Raw genomic sequence first — 19,043 nt, forward strand, 5'->3', positions numbered from 1 at the left:
GATCAGCCTGGCCAACATGGTGAAACCCCATCTCTACTAAAAATACAAAAATTAGCCGGGCGTAGTGGCATGTGCCTGTAATCCCAGCTACTCGGGATCCTGAGGCAGGAGAATCACTTGAACCTGGGAGGCAGATGTTGCAGTGAACTGAGATCGTGCCACTGCATTCCAGCCTGGGCAACAAGAGCGAAACTCCGTCTCTACATAAATAAATATATAAATAATAAAGAGAAAATTTTGTTTTCTATAAATGCAGTATAGTTTAAGTGTACAGTGCTTATAAGGTCTACAGAAGTGTACAGCAATGTCATGGGCTTTCACATTAACTCACCACTCACTCACTGCCTCACTCGGAGCAACTTCAAGTCCTGCAAACTCCATTCGTGGCAAGTGCTCTATAAGGGTGTACCATTTTTTATCTTTTGTACTATCCTTTACTGTGTCCTTTCTATGTTTAGGTACACAAATATTTACCATTGTATTACAGTTGCCTACAGTATTCAGTAAAGTAACATGCTGTTCAGGTTTGTAGCCTGGGAGCAACCGGCTACACCATAGCCTAGGTGTGTAGTAGGATATACTATCCGGGTTTGTGTAAACACACTCTGTGATGTTCACACAATGATGAAATCACCTAATGACACGTTTCTCAGTAGGTATCCCTGTCCTTAAGCAATGCATGGCTGTATTCCTGTCATATCCTTTCCCAAAATGCATAGCCTTATTCTAACCATGAGAAAACATCAAACAAACCCAAATTGAGGGGCCGTCTCCAAATTTCTCCAAATTGACCAGTAGTCTCCAAAAACTGTCAAGATCACTGGAAGATAAAGAAAGACTGAGGACATTAGGAGAAACTCAGAGCCTGGGCAGTATGGCAAGACTCTGTCTCTCAAAAAAAAAAAAAAAAAGGTTTGAAAAAATTAGCTCAGCACGGTGGCATATGCCTGTAATCCTAGCTACTGGGGAGGATGAGGCAGGAGAACCACTTGAGCCCAGGAAGTCAAGGCTGCAGTAAGCTATGATTCTGTGACTGCACTCCAGTCTGGGTGACAGAGCAAGACCCTAACTCTAAAATAACAGCAGCAAAAGACTAAGGAGAAGGCTGGGCAACAAAGTGAGACTTCGTCTCTACAAAAAAACAAAACAATGAGGTGAGTGTGGTGGTGTGTGCTTATAGTCCCAGCTACTAGCTACTTGGGAGGACTATAAGTACACACCACCATACTCACCTCATTTTTTTTTTTTTAGGAGGCTGAGGTGAGAGGGTCACTCGAGTCTGGGGGTAGAGGCGGCAGCGAGTCATGGTCACGCAGTGCACTCCAGCTTGGGCAACAGAGTGAGGCGCTGTCTCAAAAAAAAAAAAGAGAGAGAAATAATAACTAAATGCCATGTGAATGTGAAATCCTGGAATAGGAAAAGGACATCATTGGAAACGCTGCTGAAATTTGAATAAGTTCTATGCTTTAGATGATAGTACGGGCACACCTTGGAGATATTGCAGGATTGGTTCCAGATCACTGCAATAAAGTATTGCAATAAACCAAACCACATAAATTTTTTGGTCCCTCAGTGCATATAAAACTTATGTTTATACTATACTTTAAGTCTGTTAAGAGTGCAATAGTGACCATGCCACTGCACTCCAGCCTGGGTGACGAGCGAAACCGTGTCTCAAGAAAAAAAAAAAAAAACTTTATTGCTAACAAATGCTAATAATCATTTGAGCCTTCAACAAGTTTTTAATTATTTTGCTGTTAGAGGGTCTTGCCCCCATGTGGATGCTGCTTACCCATCAGGGTGCTTGTTACTGAGGGTTGGAATGGCTGTGGCAGTTTTTAAGGTAAGACCACAGTGAAGTTTGTCACACCAATGGACTCTTCCTTTCATGAAAGATTTCTCTGCAGCATGCGACTCTGTTTGATAGCATTTTACCCCACAGAACTTCTTTCAATATTGGAGTCAAACCCTGCCGCATCTTTATTAACTAAATGTATGTAATATTCTAAATTGTTTGTTGTCATTTCAACAATGATCACTGGCCGAGTTACAGTGGCTCACACCTATAATCCCAGCACTTCGAGGAGGCTGAGGCAAGCAGATTGCTTGAGCTCAGGAGTTCAAGACCGGCCTGGGCAACACTGTGTAACCCTGTCTCTACAAAAAATACAAAAATTCACCAGGCATAGTGGCATGTGCCTGTAGTCCCAGCTACTCAGGAGGCTGAGGCAAGAGAATCGCTTGAACCTGGGAGGCGGAGGTTTCGGTGAGTTGAGATCACACCACTGCACTCCAGACTGGGCAACAGAGCAAGACTCCATCTTAGAACAAAACAAAACAAACAATGTTCACAGCATCTTCACCAGGAGTAGACTTTGTCTCGAGAAACCACGTTCTTTTTTTTTTTTTTCTTCTCAAGACCGAGTCTTGCTCTGTCACCCAGGCTGGAGTGCAGTGGCACAATCTTGGCTCACTGCAACCTCCACCTCCTGGGTTCAGGCGATTCTCCTGCCTCAGCCTCCTGAGTAGCTGGGATTACAGGTGCCCACTACCACGCCGGATTAATTTTTGTATTTTTAGTAGAGATGGGGTTTCGCCATGTTGTCCAGGCTGGTTTCAAACTCCTGACATCAAGTGACCTGCCTGCCTCGGCCTCCCAAAGTTCTGGGGTTACAGGCGTGAGCCACCATGCCTGGCCAAGAAACCACTTTCTTTACTCTTCCGTAAGAAACATCTCCTATCTATTCAAATTTTATCATGAGGTTGCAGCAATTCAGTCACATGTTCAGGCTCTACTTCTAATTCTAGTTATCTTGCTAGTTTCTACCACATCTGCAGTGACTTCTCACTGAAGTCTTGAACTCCTCAACGTCTCCCATGAGGATTGGAATCAACTTCTCCCAAACTCCTATGAATCCTGATATTCTGACCTCCTTCCATGAATCATGAATGTTCTTTAACGGCATCTAGAATGGTGACACTTTTCCAGAAGGGTTTCAATTTACTTTGCCTGAATCCATCAGAGGAATCACTGTTTATGGCAGTTATAGCCTTACAAAATATATTCTTTAAATAATAAGACTTGAAAGTTGAAATTACTCCCTGATGCATGGGCTGTAGACTGAATGTTGTGTTAGCAGGTATGAAAACAACATTCATCTCCTTGTACATCTCCATCAGAGCTCTTGGGTGACAAGGTACATTGTCAATGAGCAGTAATATTTTGAAAAGAATCTTTTGTCTGAGCAGTAGGTCTCAACAGTGGGCTTAAAATATTCAGTAAACCAGATGTGTAAACAGATGTGCTGTCATCTAGGCTTTGTTGTTCCATTTGTAAAGTACAGACACAGTAGATTTAACACAATTCTTAAGAGGCTTAGGATTTTCAGAATGGTAAATGACCATTGGCCTCAACTTAAGGTCACCAGCTGCATCAACCCCTAACAGGAGAGTCAGCCTGTCCTTTGAAGCTTTGAAGCCAGACATTGACTTCTCCTCTCTAGCTATAAAAGTCCTAGATGGCATCTTGTTCCAGTATAAAGCTGCTTCATCTACATTGGATATTTGTTGTTTAGTGTAGCCATCTTCACCAATGATCTTAGATCTGGGTAACTTGCTGCAGCTTCTACAACAGTACATGCTGCTTCACCTTGCACTTTTATGTTATGGAGATGGCTTCCTTCCTTTACCTCATGAATCCACCTGTGCTAGCTTCAAACTTTTTCCTGAAGCTTCCTAACCTCTCTTAGTCTTCATAGAATTGAAGCTAGTTAGAGCCTTGCTCTTGATTAGGCTTTGGCTTAAGGGAATATTGTGACTGGTTTGATCTACCCAGACCACTCAAACTTTCTACGTATCAGCAATAAGGCTATTTTACTTTTTTAGCATTTGTATGTTCACTGAAGTAGCACTTTTATTTATTTGTTTGTTATTATTTTTTGAGACAGAATCTCGCTCTGTTGCTCAGGCTGAGTGCAGTGGTGTGATCACAGCTAACTGCAACCTCGAACTTCTGGGCTCAAGCGATCCTCCTGCCTCAGCCTCCTGAGTACCTGGGACTACAGGCTCATGCCACCACATCTGGCTAATTTTTATTTTCTATTTTTTATAGATATAAGATCGCATTATGTTGCCCAAGATAGTCTTGAACTCCTGGGCTTAAGTGATCCTCCTGCCTTGGCCTCCTAAAGCACTGAGATTACAGGTGTGTGCCACCGTGCTTGGCCTGGAGTACTACTTTTAATTTCTTTCAAAAACTTTTCCTTTGCAATCACAACTTGGCTAACTGTTGGGAGCAAGAGGCCTGGCTTTCAGCCTGTCTTGGCCTTCAACATGCCTTCCTCACTAAGCTTAATCATTCTCACTGCTTATGTTCAAAATTGTACTGAAAGTTCTAGCTTTTGGTTTAAAGTGAGAGATGTGGGACCCTTCCTTTCACTTGAGCACTCAGAGGCCACTGCAGGGTTATTAATTGGCCTAATTTCAGTATTGCTGTGTCTCAGGGGATAGGAAGGTCCAAAAAGAGGGAGAGAGAGCAGCAGTTCCCACCTTTTTGGCACCAGGGACCAGTTTCATGGAGACAATTTTTCCATGGACTGGGGGATGGGGAAGTAGTTTGGGGATGATTCAAGCACATTACAATGATTGTGCACATTATTTCCACTATTATCACACTGTAATAGGTAATGAAATATTTTTACAACTCACCATAATAGAGAATCAGTGGGAGCCCTGAGCTTGCTTTCCTGCAGCTAGACAGTCCCATCTGAGAGTGATGAGATACAGTGACAGATCATCAGGCATTAGATTCTCATAAGGAGCACACAACCTAGATCCCTCACATGTGCAGTTCACAACAGGGTTCACACTCCTATGAGAATCTAATGCCGCTGCTGATCTGACAGGAGGTGGTGCTCAAATTGATTTAACAAACAAATTCTTCAATGTGAGCAATGGGGAGTGGCTGTAAATACAATACAGATGAAGCTTTGCTGGCTCGCCCGCCTCTCACCTCCTGCTGTGCAGCCTGGTTCCCAACAGGCCATGAACTGGTACTGGTCTGTGACCCAGGTGTTGGGGAACCCTGATATATGGGAATGGCCGATCCACGATGTAGTCAGAACACACATATTGATCAATAACCTTGCTGTTCTATGTGGGCACAGTCCATGGCACCCCAAAACAATTACATAGTAACGTCAAACATCACTAAATACAGATCACCAGAACAGATACAATAATATAATAATAATACTAAGGTTCGAACTATTGTGAGAATTACCAAAATGTGACACCATGACGTAAAGTGAGTACGTGCTATTGGAAAAATGGTGCTGATAGACTTGTGTGACGCAGGGGTGCCACAAACTTTCAATTTGTTAAAAAAAAAAAAAAATTGCAAAGCACAATAAAGCAAAGTGCAATAAAACAATGTATGCCTGAGTTATACCAAGATTAATTTCCTGGTTTTAATGACTACACTATGACATATAAGAATGTAGCATTAGGCCGGGTGCGGTGGCTCAAGCCTGTAATCCCAGCACTTTGGGAGGCCGAGATGGGCGGATCACAAGGTCAGGAGATCGAGACCATCCTGGCTAACACGGTGAAACCCTGTCTCTACTAAAAATACAAAAAACTAGCCGGGCGATGTGGCGGGCGCCTGTAGTCCCAGCTACTCCGGAGGCTGAGGCAGGAGAATGGCGTAAACCTGGGAGGCGGAGCTTGCAGTGAACTGAGATCCAGCCACTGCACTCCAGCCTGAGCGACAGAGCGAGACTCCGTCTCAAAAAAAAAAAAAAAAAAAAAAAAAAAAAAAAGAATGTAGCATTAGATGAAGCTGATTGAAAGGTATATGGGAATTCTCCGAACTTTATTCTAAGTCTGAAATTAGATTAAAATAAAAAGTTTTCTGGGTTTTTTTTTATTTGTTTTTTCGAGACAGGGTCACTCTGTCACCCATGCTGGAGTGCAGTGGCATAATCTTGGCTCACTGTAACCTCCACCTCCTGGATTCAAGCAACTCTCCCACCTCAGCCTTCTGTGTAGCTAAGACTACAGGCACACACCACCATGCCCAGTTAATTTCTTTTCGTAAAAAAAAAAAAAAAAAAAGGCGTGGAGGCTAACGCTTGTGATCTCAGCACTTTGGAAGGCTGAGGTGGGTGGATCACGAGGTCAGGAGTTCGAGACCAGCCTGGCCAACACAATGAAACCCTGTCTCTACTAAAAAATACAAAAATTAGTTGGGCATGGTGGCAGGCGCCTGTAATCCCAGCTACTCAGGAGGCTGAGGCAGGAGAATCGCTTGAACCTGGGAGGCAGAGGTTGCAGTGAACCAAGATCACGCCACTGTACTCCAGCCTGGGCGACAGAGTGAGACTCTGTCTCAGGAAAAAAAAAAAAAGGTGTGTGTCTACAAATGTCAGTAGAGGATTTGGTGTAAAAATATTGAATATAGAATGATGTGAATATTAAAGCCAATAGTTATTTCATATTCTTTTGCCCAGTTTTTAAAAAGTATTGTCTTATGTCTTAGTAAGAAAACATATCTGAACTCCCAGAATAAGGGAATGGAACTAAGAAAGTAGTTAAAACCACTGTCATCCTGGAGTGACAGTGGGCACGCAGCCTTTTCCCTTAAGGAGCAGCAGTCTATTCCCCTGAGGAGCTTGACACAGTGAGGGGAGGCAGGGAGAACAGACTACACTAAAATAACCTAGCCAGTCACTAAATAAATAAACAGAGGAAGGAGACAGTATACAGACTTACTATAATGTATTATCTAAAATGTTTCTGACAAAAACAATTATAGACATACAAAGAAACAAGAAAGTGTGATTCACACTAGAAAACGAGCAACAAACAAAAAAAACAGGCAACAGATACTGCATGTGAGAGCAACCAGACTTCAGATTTAACAAACAAATTCTTGCCGGGCGCGGTGGCTCAAGCCTGTAATCCCAGCACTTTGGGAGGCCGAGACGGGCGGATCACGAGGTCAGGAGATCGAGACCATCCTGGCTAACACGGTGAAACCCCGTCTCTACTAAAAAATACAAAAAAAACTAGCCGGGTGAGGTGGCGGGCGCCTGTAGTCCCAGCTACTGGGGAGGCTGAGGCAGGAGAATGGCGTAAACCCGGGAGGCGGAGCTTGCAGTGAGCCAAGATCCGGTCACTGCACTCCAGCCTGGGCGACAGAGCGAGACTCCGTCTCAACAAACAAACAAACAAACAAACAAATTCTTCAAAGTATAATAGTTGTTATAGATATGTTGGAACAAACTAAAGGAAACCATGATTAAAGAAGTAAAGGGGCTGGGTGCGGTGGCTCACGCCCGTAATACCAGCACTTTGGGAGGCCAGGGCAGGTGGATCATTTGAGATCAGAAAAGCCTGGCCAACATGGGGAAACACCGTCTCTACTAAAAACACAAAAATTAGCTGGGTGGTAGTGGTGTGTGCCTGTAAGCCCAGCTACTCAGGATGCTGAGGCAGGAGAATCACTTGAGCCTGGGAGGCCAAGGCTGTGATGAGTCAAGATAAAGCCACTGCACTCCAGCCTGGGCAACAGTGTGAGACTCTGTCTCAAAAAAAAAAAAAAAAAAAAAACCAAAAAGAAGAAGAAGAAGTAAAGGAGGCTGGGCCCTGTGGCGCTTGCCTGTAATCCCAGCAGTTTGGGAGGTCGAGGTGGGTGGATCATGTGAGGTCAGAAGTTCGAGACCAGCCTGGCCAACATGGTGAAACCCCATCTCACTAAAAATACAAAAAAAAAAAAAAAAAAAAAAAAATTAGCTGGGCATGGTGGCACAGGCCTGTAATCCCAGCTACTTGGGAGGCTAAGGCAGGAGAATCGCTTGAACCTGTGAGAAGGAAGTTGCAGTGAGCCGATATTGGGTCACCGCAGTCCAGCCTGGGCGACAGAGCAAGATTCCTTCTCAAAAAAAAAAAAAAAGGTAAAGCGGTTGGGAGCAGTGGCTCACACCCCTAATCCCAGCACTTTGGGAGGCTGAAGCTGGCAGATCACTTGAGGTTAGGAATTCAAGACCAGCCTGGGAAGCATGGCAAAACCTTGTCTGCACAAAAAAATTTAAAAATAAGCTGACATGGTGGCGCATGCATGTAATCCCAGCTACCCAGGAGGCTGAGATGGGAGGATGCTTGGGCCTGGGAGATCAAGGCTGCAGTGAGCCATGACCATGCCACTGCACTCTAGGATGAGTGGCAGAGAGAGAGATCCTGTCTCAAAAAAAAAAAAAAAAAAAAGACAGTTACAGACTGATTAGTAGTGAAATTACAGGTGTGGGCCATCGCACCTGGACTAACCTGCATATTTCTCAATAAAATATCCCAAGTAAATGTGGCAACCATTGAGCTTTTTTCAATCTGGGTGGTAAATAGACTTGTCATATTATATTCTGTACTTTGCAGTGTTTTGAAATATCTCATAATGATGATGATGATAAAAATATTATTCCTCAAATTCCCTATACTTATAGTTGAAATAATTTGTTGGATTTATGTTTTAAAGAGTAATAAAAGTATATCTAAAATATATATTTTTTCTTCACATGTAAATTTAAAATGTCCACAGGAGATGGCACCAACAGATCATTGGAAAACACTCTTCGTTGGTAATTGGACACAGAATTACAAAATACAGATATAATAGTGAAAATCCCATCGTATTATTAATACTTCTATTAACAATATATATATATTTGAGACAGAGTCTTGCTCAGTTGCCCAGGATGGAGTGCAATGGCACGATCTCAGCTCACTGCAACCTCCACCTCCTGGGTTCAAGCGATTCTCCTGCCTCAGCTTCCCGAGTAGCTGGGATTACAGGCACCTGCCACCACACCTGGATAATTTTTGTATTTTTGGTAGAGATGGGGTTTCACCATGCTGGCCAGGGTGGTCTCAAACTCCCAACCTCAGGCGATCTGCCCACCTCAGCAACCCAAAGTGCTGGGATACAGGTGTGAAACACCACGCCTTGCCTTTTTTTTTTTTCTTTTTTTGAGACGGAGTCTTGCTTTGTTGCCTAGGCTAGAGTGCAGTGGCATGATCTCAGTTCACTGCAACTTCTACCTCCCGGGTTCAAGCAATTCTCCTGCCTCAACCTCTGGAGTAGCTGGGATTACAGGTACCCGCCACCACGCCCAGCTAATTTTTGTATTTTTAGTAGAGACGGGGTCTCACCATGTTAGCCAGGCTGGTCTCGAACTTCTGACGTCGTGATCCGCCCGCCTCAGCTCCCAAAGTGCTGGGATTACAGGCATGAGCCACCAAGCCCAGCCTATCAACAATATTTTGTATCTGCATAGAGATTTACTTTTCAGAAATCAAAAAAAGTCCCAGTTTCCTTATCTTTAAAATGGGTATGAATATCCATATCACAGGAGTGTTAAGGATAAAAAGAGAAATAATTGTATAAACTCCGTATGAAACCATCAAAGGCCATACAAAAGTAAAGACTGACACCCTGATATAGTGAGGAATTATATTTTAAAGTTGTGTGCCCACAGACATTGTAGTGCTTACTAAGCATCAGGCACATATATAAATTAATGGAAATACAATATTGATAATATTTAAAGGCAGAATTTGGAGATTACAGTTAGGGTGGTAACAAGGGGATTTGTGCCAAGAGATTGTCCTCAAAGTGTAATAGAAGATTTGAAAGGTGTTACTACAGTCTTTTTTTTTTTTTTTTTTTTTTTTTATTGAGACGGAGTCTCACTCTGTCGCCAGGCTGGAGTGCAGTGGTGTGATCTTGGCTCACTGCAACCTCTGCCTCCAAGGTTCGAGCGACTCTCCTGCCTCAGCCTCCCTAGTAGTTGGGACCACAGGTGCATGCCACCACGCCTAGCTAATTTTTGTATTTTTAGCAGAAGCGGGGTTTCACCACGTTGGCCAGGATAGTCTCAATCTCTTGACCTCGAGATCCACCCGCCTTGGCCTCCCAAAGTGCTGGTAGTAAAGTCTTTGGCAATCAAAAAAGTCTTCTTGGGAAAATGACACTTGTCCTTCCTTGGAAGGAGATGACACTGGCTACACAAGAGAGTGTGTGACCAGGCACAGTGGCTCATGCCTGTAAACCCAGCACTTTGGGAGGTCAAGGCAGGTGGATCAACCAAGGTCAGAAACTTGAGACCAGCCTGGGCACATGGTGAGACCTCATCTCCATTAAAAATACAAAAATTAGCCAGGTATGATGGTGCACACCTGTACTCCCAGCTACTCAGGAGGCCAAGGCAAGAGGATCGCTTGAACCCAGGAGGCAGAGGTTGCAGTGAGCCAAAATTGTGCCACTGCACTCTAGCCTGGGTGACAGAGAGACTCAATCTTAAAAAAAAGTATGTGGAGTGGAGGCTAAAGGGGATTATAGACAAATGCCATGGCAAATGCAAAAAACAATGTAGTGCCTCTGAGGAACCCCAGTAATATGGCCAAAGTGGGGAGTATGGAGACATGAAGCCAGAGGTCAGAGACAGATTGTGAAGGGCCTTAAAAGTCCTTTTAGGCTGGGCACAGTGGTTCACACCTACAATCCTAGCACTTCGGGAGCTCGAGGCGGGTGAATCACCTGATGTTAGGATCCCGAGACCAGCCCAACCACCATGGGGAAACCCCGTCTCTACTAAAAGTACAAAAAATTAGCCAGGTGTGGTAGCAGGCGCCTGTAATCCCAGCTACTCCAGAGGTTGAGGCAGGAGAATCACTTGAACCTGGGAGGTGGAGGTTACAGTGAGCTAAGATCGCACCATTGCACTCCACCCTGGGCAAGAGCGAAACTCTGTCTCAAAGAAAAAAAAAAGAAAAAAGAAAAAGTAAAAGTCCCTTTAAGGAGTTGGACTTGGTGCTAAGAGCACTGAATTGTCTTAAATGTGTGTGGATATAATCCGATTCGTATTTTTTAAAATCTTTGGCAAAATGGAAGCATTCTGGAGGAAAACAGAAAAGATGACAAGGTTGAAGTGGCGCTAGTCTCAGTGGGAAAGGATTTAGGCTTAAGAAGGGAGTGGCAGTGAGAATGGGAAGATCCAGCCTATTTAAGAAGTAGAATGCACAGACCTTGGTTGGTTGAACCAGATGGGGAAATGAATTAGTAGATGTTTCAGTTACCTGTCGCTGCACAACAAAGCATCTTCAAACTTAGCAGTTTAAAAGAATAACATGGACATCTACATGAAAAGAATAAAGTTGGACCTATAGTTCACACTATATGTAAAAATTAACTCAATGTGAATCAGAGACCTAAATGTAAGAGCTAAAACTTTATAATTTTCTAACTTTCAGAAGAAAACAGGAGTAAATCATGATCTTGCATTAAGCAGTGGTTTATTACATTTGACACCAAAAGCAAAAGTGGTAAAATAAAAAGTTGATAAATTGGACTTCTGTAAGATTAAAAACTGATCGGGCATGGTGGCTTACACCTGTAATTAATCCCACCATTTTGGGTGGCTGAGGCAGCAGGACGACTTGAGGCCAGGAGTTTGAGACCCGCCTGGGTAGGATTTTGTCTCTACAACGAAATAAAAAGCTTAGCCAGGTGTGCTGGTGCATGCCTGCAGTCCCAGCTACTTGGGAGGCTGAGGTGGGAGAATCGCTTGAGCCTAGTAGTTTAAGGCTGCAGTGAACTATGATCGCATCACCACAATTCAGCCTGTGGCAAGACAGCAAGACCTGTCTCAAAACAAACAAATAATAGATTAAAAATGTTTGTACTTCTTACATCAGATAAAACACTTGTATCCAGAATATATACTTTTACAACTCAACAATAAAAAGACAAACAGGCCAGGCACGGTGGCTCATCCCTCTAATTCCAGCACTTTGGGAGGCCGAGGCAGGTGGATTGCTTGAGTCCTAGAGTATAAGACCAGCCTGAGTAACATCGCGAAATCCTGTCTCCACTAAATATACAAAAAATTAACTGAGCACGGTGGCACATGTCTGTAGTCCCAGCTACTCTGGGGGCTGAGACGGAAGAAGTGCTTGAGCCCAGGAGGTCTAGCATACAGTGAGCCCTGATCACGCCAGTGCACTCCAGCCTGGGTGACAGAGTGAGACCCTGTTTCAAAATAAATAAGTAAATAAAATAGAAATAATAATTTTTTTGTTTGTTTGCTTTGTTTTTGAGACAGAGTCTTGCTCTGTTGCCAGGCTGGAGTGCAGTGGCATGATCTCGGCTCACTGCAACCTCCGCCTCCCAGGTTCAAGTGATTCTCCTGCCTCAGCCTCCCAAGTAGCTGAGATTACAGACACCCGTCACCACCCCCAGCTAATTTTTTTTATTTTTAGTAGAGATGGGGTTTCACTACGTTGGCCAGGCTGGTCTCAAACTCCTGACTTCAGATGATCCACCCGCCTCAGCCTCCCAAAGTGCTAGGATTAGAGGTGTGAGCCACTGTGCCTGGCAATAAAACAATTTTTTTTTCCTTGAGATGGAATTTCGCTCTTGTTGTCCAGGCTGTAGTGCCTCAGCCTCCCAAGCAGCTGGGATGACAGGTGCCTGCCACCACACCTGGCTAATTTTTGTATTTTTAGTAGAGATGAGGTTTCACCAGGTTGGCCAGGATGGTCTTGAACTCCTGACCTCAGATGATCCACCCGCCTTGGCCCCACAAAGTGCTGGGATTACAAGCGTGAGCCACCACACCTGGCCAAAAAAATTTTGTTTTAAAAAGACAAATAATAGCCAAGCATGGAGGCTCACACCTGTAAGCCCAGCACTTTGGGAGGCTGAGGCAAGAGGATCACTTGAGCCCAGGAGTTTGAGACCAGCCTGGGCAACATAGTGAGCCCCGTCTCTACAAAAAAATTAAAAAATTAACTAGCATGGTGGCACATGCCTGTGGTCCCAGCTACTCAGGAGGCTGAAGTGGGAGGACTGCTCAAGCCCAGGATGTCAAGGCTGCAGTGAGCTATGATCACACCACTGCCCTCCAGCCTGGATGACAGAGTGAGACTCTGTCTTTAAAGAAAAAAAAAAAAAGACAAATAATCAGATAATCTACTTTGGGGGAAAATCTGCCAGGTGTGGTGGCGAATGCCTGTAGCCCCAACTACCAGCTGCTTGGGAGGGTGAGGTGGGAGGACTGAGGTTGCAGTGAGTTATGATTGAGCCACTGCACTCCAGTCCCAGGTGAGGCCCCAACTCTTAAAAAAAAAAAAGACAAATAATTCAATATAAAAATGGGCAAAGGACTTGAATAGACACTTCTCCAAAGAAGATCTACAATGGCCAACAAGCACATGAAGAGAAGCTCAACATTACTAGCCATCAGAGAAATGCAAAACAAAACCACAATAAGGTAATCCTTTCCATTCTCCTTGGATAGCTATAATCGAAAACACAATAACAAGTGTTGGTGAGGATGTGGAGAAATAAAAACTCTCATACACTACTAGTGGGAATGTAAAATGCTACAGCCACTTTGGAAAACAGTTTGGCAGTTCCCCCTAAAATTAAACAGTTACCCTATGACTCAGCAATTCACTCATAGCTACAGATCCAAGAGAAAACATATATCATACAAAAACTTGCACATGAATGTTTACATAACATTATTTCATAGTAGCTGAATAACAGTAACAAACCAAATGTCCATCAGCTGATGAGCAGATAAACAGAATGCAATTGTTTTTTTTTCAAGACAGTGTCTTGCTCTGTCACCCAGGCCATAGTGCAATGGCGTGATCTCGGGTCACTGCAACCTCCGCTTCCCAAGTTCAAGCGATTCTCCTGCTTCGGCCTCCCAAGAAGCTGGGATTACAGGCACGTGCCACCACGCCCAGCTAATTTTTGTATTTTTCACAGAGATGGGCTTTCACCTTGTCCAGGCTGGTTTCAAACTCCTGACCTCGTGATCTGCCTGCCTTAGCCTCCCAAAGTGCTGGGATTACAGGTTTGAGCCACCATACCCGGCCCAATATATTCTTACCATGGTATATTATTCAGCCATAGAAAGGAATGAACTTCTGATACTTGCTACAATGTGGATGCATCCTGAAAACTTTATGCCAAGTTAAAGAAGCTAGACATAAAAGGTCACATATTGTATGATTCTCTTTATATGTGATGTCCAGAATAAGCAAATCTCGAGAGACAGAAAGCAGATTAGTGGCTGGGGGCTGGGAGAAACGGACAATGACTGCTAATGGGTACAGAGATTCTTTGGGGGGTGATGAAAATGTTTTGCAATAGATAGTGATGACAGTTGCATGACTTTATGAATATACTAAAACTCATGGAGTTGTGCACTATAAAGGGATTATTTACATGATATATGAATTATATAATTTTAAAAATTAGATATTAAAAGAACACAAAAGACAATGGTTTATTACTTTTCACAATTCTCAGAGTTAACTGGGCAGGTTTTCTGCTTCATATAGCTAGGATCACTCATGTGACTGTATTTAGCTGGTAGCTGGGCTGGACTGGATGATTCGAGGCCTCATTTATATGTCTGGAACCTTGGTGCTGGCTGTCAGCTGAACACCTTGGTTCTCCTCCACATCTTCTCTCTTTCTCTCTCTCACTGTCTCTTTCTGTCTCTGTCTCTGTCTCTGTCTCTAGCAGAACAATCTGAGCTTCCTTACAGCATGGCAGCTGAGTTCCAAGAGAGAGAAATGGAAGTTGTCATGCCTTTTAAGGGCCAGGCCCAGAACTACCTCCGCATCCCTTCTGCTGCATTCTATTGGTCAAAGCACAAGGCCAACCCAGACTCAAGGGAAGGAGAACTTGACACGACCTTTCTTCACCCCCCAGCTTTACTGAGGTATGATTGAACAAATAAAAAGTGCATATATTTAGGGTATGTGATGTCTTGATGTGATGTCTTGATATACATATACATTGTGAAATCATTACCACAGCTAAGCTCATTAACATATCAAGCACCTCACGTAGTTACCATTTTCTGTTTGTTTGTTTGTTTGCTTTGAAAAAGGGTCTTTCTGGCCTGTCAGAGTGACTGATGCCTGTAATCCCAGCACTTTAGGAGGCTGAGGCAGGTAGATCACTTGAGGTCAGGAGTCTGAGACAAGTCTGGCCAATATGGTGAAACCCTGTCTCTACTAAAAGTACAAAAATTAGCCGGGTATGGTGGCTCATGCTTGTAATCACAGCTACTTGGGAGGCTGAGGCAGGAGAATTGCTTGAACCTGGGAGGCAGAGGTTGCAGTGAGCCGAGATCACACCACTGCACTCCAGCCTGGGCAACAGAGGGAGGCTCCATCTCAAAAAAAAAAAAAAAAAAAGCAAAAGAAAAAGGGTCTTTCTCTGTCACCCAAGCTAGAGTGCAAAGTGCAGTGGCATGATCACGGTTCACTGCAGCCTCCCAAGCTCAAGCCATCCTCTCATATCAGCCTCCTGAGTAGCTGGGACTACAGGCGTGCACCACAACACCCAGCTAATTTTTAAAATTTTTGTAGAGACAGGGTCTCACTGTGGTGCCCAGGCTGGTCTCAAACTCCTGAGTTCAACTGATCCTCCCACCTCTGCCTCCCAAAGTGCTAGGACTATAGGCATGAGCCACTGCGCCTGGCCTGTGTGTGTGTATGTGTGTGTGTGTGTGTGTGTGTGTGTGTGTGTTGTGAGAACACTTGAGGCCTACTCTCCTAGCAAAGTTCAAGTACAGAAGGACTTTTAAAAGTTCATGCAGGCCCGGTGCGATGGCTCACACCTGTAATCCCGGCACTTTGGGAGGCCGAGGTGGGTGGATCACCTGTGGTCAGGAGTTTGAGACCAGCCTGGCCAGCATAGTGAAACCCCATCTTTACTAAAAATACAAAAAATTAGCTGGACATGGTGGTGGGCGCCTGTAATCCCAGCTACTTGGGAGGCTGAGGCAAGAGAATCACTTGAACCCAGGAGGCGTAGGTTGCAGTGAGCCGAGATTAAGACATTCCACTCTAGCCTGAGAAACAATAGCAAAACTTCATATCAAAAAAAAAAAAGGAAAAATAAAATTAAAAAGATAAACTTCATTTCTTAACATAAGCTTCACTGAGTTCAAGACACTTGTAAATGATGATACCAGCCATTTAGTTCATCCCTAAAGAACTGAGGGGCCTGGGAATTTAACCATGTCAATGCATGTCTTTTTTACATTGTTAGCTGAAGAAAAATGGGTGCCCTTTAAGATTTTTTTTTTTTTTTTTTAATGGAGTCTCCCTCTGTTGCCCAAGCTGGAGTGCAGGGGCATGATGTCAGCTCACTGCAACCTCCACCTTCCAGGTTCAAGTCATTTTCATGCCTCAGCCTCGGGAGTAGCTGGGATTACAGGTGTACACCACCACACCTGGCTTATTTTTAGGAGGGAGAGGGTTTCACCAAGTTGGCCAAGCTAGTCTCAAATTTCTGACCTCAAGTGATCTGCCTGCCTTGGCCTTAAGGTTAGAAAAATATAAATAAGTCAGAAGAAGGCAAATCATGACTGTAAGGTGGATGCCTAATGATTTCCCATCGAAACTCTCACAAAATTGCCCTGTTTGATGAGAGGAATGAGCAGGAGCACTGTTGTGGTGGAGAAAGACTCTCTAATAAAACTTTCCTGTGTGGTTGTTTCTTTTCTTTTTCTTTCTTTTTTTTTTTTTTTTTTTGTTTGTTTTGTTTTGTTTTGTTTTGTTTTGTTTTGAGATGGAGTCTCACTCTGTTGCCAGGCTGGAGTGCAGTGGCATGATCTCAGCTCACTGCAACCTCCGCCTCCCTAGTTCAAGCAATTCTCCTGCCTCAACCTCCCAAGTAGCTGGGATTATAGGCACACGCCACCACACCCAGTTAATTTTTGTATTTTTTTAGTAGAAACAGGGTTTCACCATATTGGCCAGGATGGTCTTGATCTCCTGACCTCGTGATCTACCCACCTCAGCCTTCCAAAGTGCTGGGATTACAGGTGTGAGCCACCGCGCCTGGGATTTTTTTTTTTCTAAATCTTTAGCTAACTTTCTTAAAACACTCTCATAATAAGCAGATGTTATTATTCTTTGGCCCTCCCAGAAAGTCAAGAAGCAAAATGAGTTGAACATCCCCAATAACTGTTGCCATGATCTTTGATCTTGATTGGTGTGCTTTTGCTTTGACTAGACCCCTCCCACCTCTTGGTAGTCATTGCTTTGATTATGCTTTGTCTTCAAAACTATACTGGTAAAGCCATGTTTCATTTTCTGTTACAATTCCCAGAAGAAATGCTTAAGAATTTCGATCTCATTTGTTTAAAATTTCCATTGAAACCTTTGCTTGTCTACAGTTGATCAGCATGCAACTGTTTGGGTAACTATTTAATGGAAATTTTGCTCAACTTTAATTTTTTAGTCAGACTTGTGTAAGCTGAACCAATTGAGATGTCTGTGGTATTAGCTATTGTTTCTGCTATTAATTGTCCATCTTACTCAATTATGGCACAAACCAAGACATATTTTTTCCTTGAAAATTGATGTGGATGATCTGCCACTTGGCACTTTGTCTTCAACACTGTCTCATCTATTCTTCTTCTTTTTTTTTTTTTTGAGATGGAATCTCACTCTGTCACCCAGGCTGGAGTTCAGTGGCACGAGCTTGGCTCACTGCAGCTCCACCTCCTGGGTAGGTTCAAGCAATCCCCCTGCCTCAGCCTCCTGAGTAGCTGGGACTATAGGCACGCCCCACCATGCCTGGCTAATTTTCGTATTTTTTCAGTAGAGTCAAGGTTTCATCATTTTAGCCAGGCTGGTGTTGAACTCCTGACCTCAAGTGATCCACCCACCTTGGCCTCCCAAATTGTTGGGATTATAGGCATGAGCCACTGCACTGGCCATCTCATGCCTTCTTAAAACGAGTTATGCATTTGTAAACTACTGATTTGGGGGGGGGCATTCTCTTTATAAACCTTTTATAAAGGATACATTATTTCACCATTCTTCCATCCAAGCTTTATCATAAATTTGGTGTTTGTTCTTGCTTCAATTTTAGCAGAATTCATACTGCTCTGAAAGGGGCTCTTTTCAAACTGACGTCTTATCTTTCTTAGTGCCTCAAACTGGATCCTGTTTTGACATGTTATAGTAAGTTAGTATGAGTTTATTTTGGTGCAAAAAGAGTTTGAAATCCATGCATAGTTTTTTCATAATACATATTTTCCATGAACTTTTTGAAGACTCCACATATACATTATTATTATTATTATTGAGACAGGATCTTGCTTTGTTGTCCAGGCTGCAGTGCAACCTCTGTCTCCTAGGCTCAAGCAATCCTCCCACCTCAGCCTCCCAAGTGGCTGGGACTACAGGTGTGCGCTACCACATCTGGCTAATTTTTGTATTTTTTGTAGAGACTGGGTTTCACTATGTTTCCCAGGCTGGTCTCAAACTCCTGGGCTCAAGTGATCCACCTGCCTCAGTCTCCCAAAGTGCTGGGATTATAGGTGCAAATCACCACACCCAACCTTACAATATATTATTATTAACTATAGTCACCATGCTATACATTGGGTTCGACTCAACCTCCTGATGGATGGGAGGAGCAGCATGTGCATATTGGGATGGTAAGAGTTGTCAACCAAGAAGCTAGACGTAAAAGGTCACATATTGTATGATTCTCTGGAGGCAGTCTTCCACAAGCAGTAAGAATCACATATAGGCCAGGCACGGTGGCTAACGCCTATAACCCCAGCACTTTGGGAGGCTGAGGTGGGTGTATCACTTGAGCCCAGGAGTTTGAGAACAGCCTGGGCAACATGGCAAAACCCGGTCTCTACCAAAAATACAAAAAATTAGGCCAGGGGAGGTGGCTCATTCCTGTAATCCGAGCCCTTTGAGAGGCTGAGGTGGGTGGTTCACCTGATGTCAGGAGTTTGACACCAGCCTGGCCAATGTGGTGAACCAAAACAACAAAAATTAGCCAGGCATTGTGGCTTGCACCTGTAATCCCAGCTACTCAGGAGGCTGAGGCAGGAAAATTGCCTGAACCCAGGAGACAGAGGTTGCAGTGAGCCAAGATCATGCCATTGCACTCCAGCCTGGATGACAAGAGAGAAATTCCATCTTAA

General features: G+C 43.7%; 1 pseudogene; it reads right to left on the reverse strand.

Annotated features, from left to right (window-relative positions):
• Positions 1 to 19,043, reverse strand: part of LOC115898298 — a 44,713-nt pseudogene that overhangs the window by 25,318 nt on the left and 352 nt on the right.

This window comes from Rhinopithecus roxellana, chromosome 1 (genome assembly GCF_007565055.1).
Source record: "Rhinopithecus roxellana isolate Shanxi Qingling chromosome 1, ASM756505v1, whole genome shotgun sequence".
Taxonomy (NCBI): Eukaryota; Metazoa; Chordata; class Mammalia; order Primates; family Cercopithecidae; genus Rhinopithecus; species Rhinopithecus roxellana.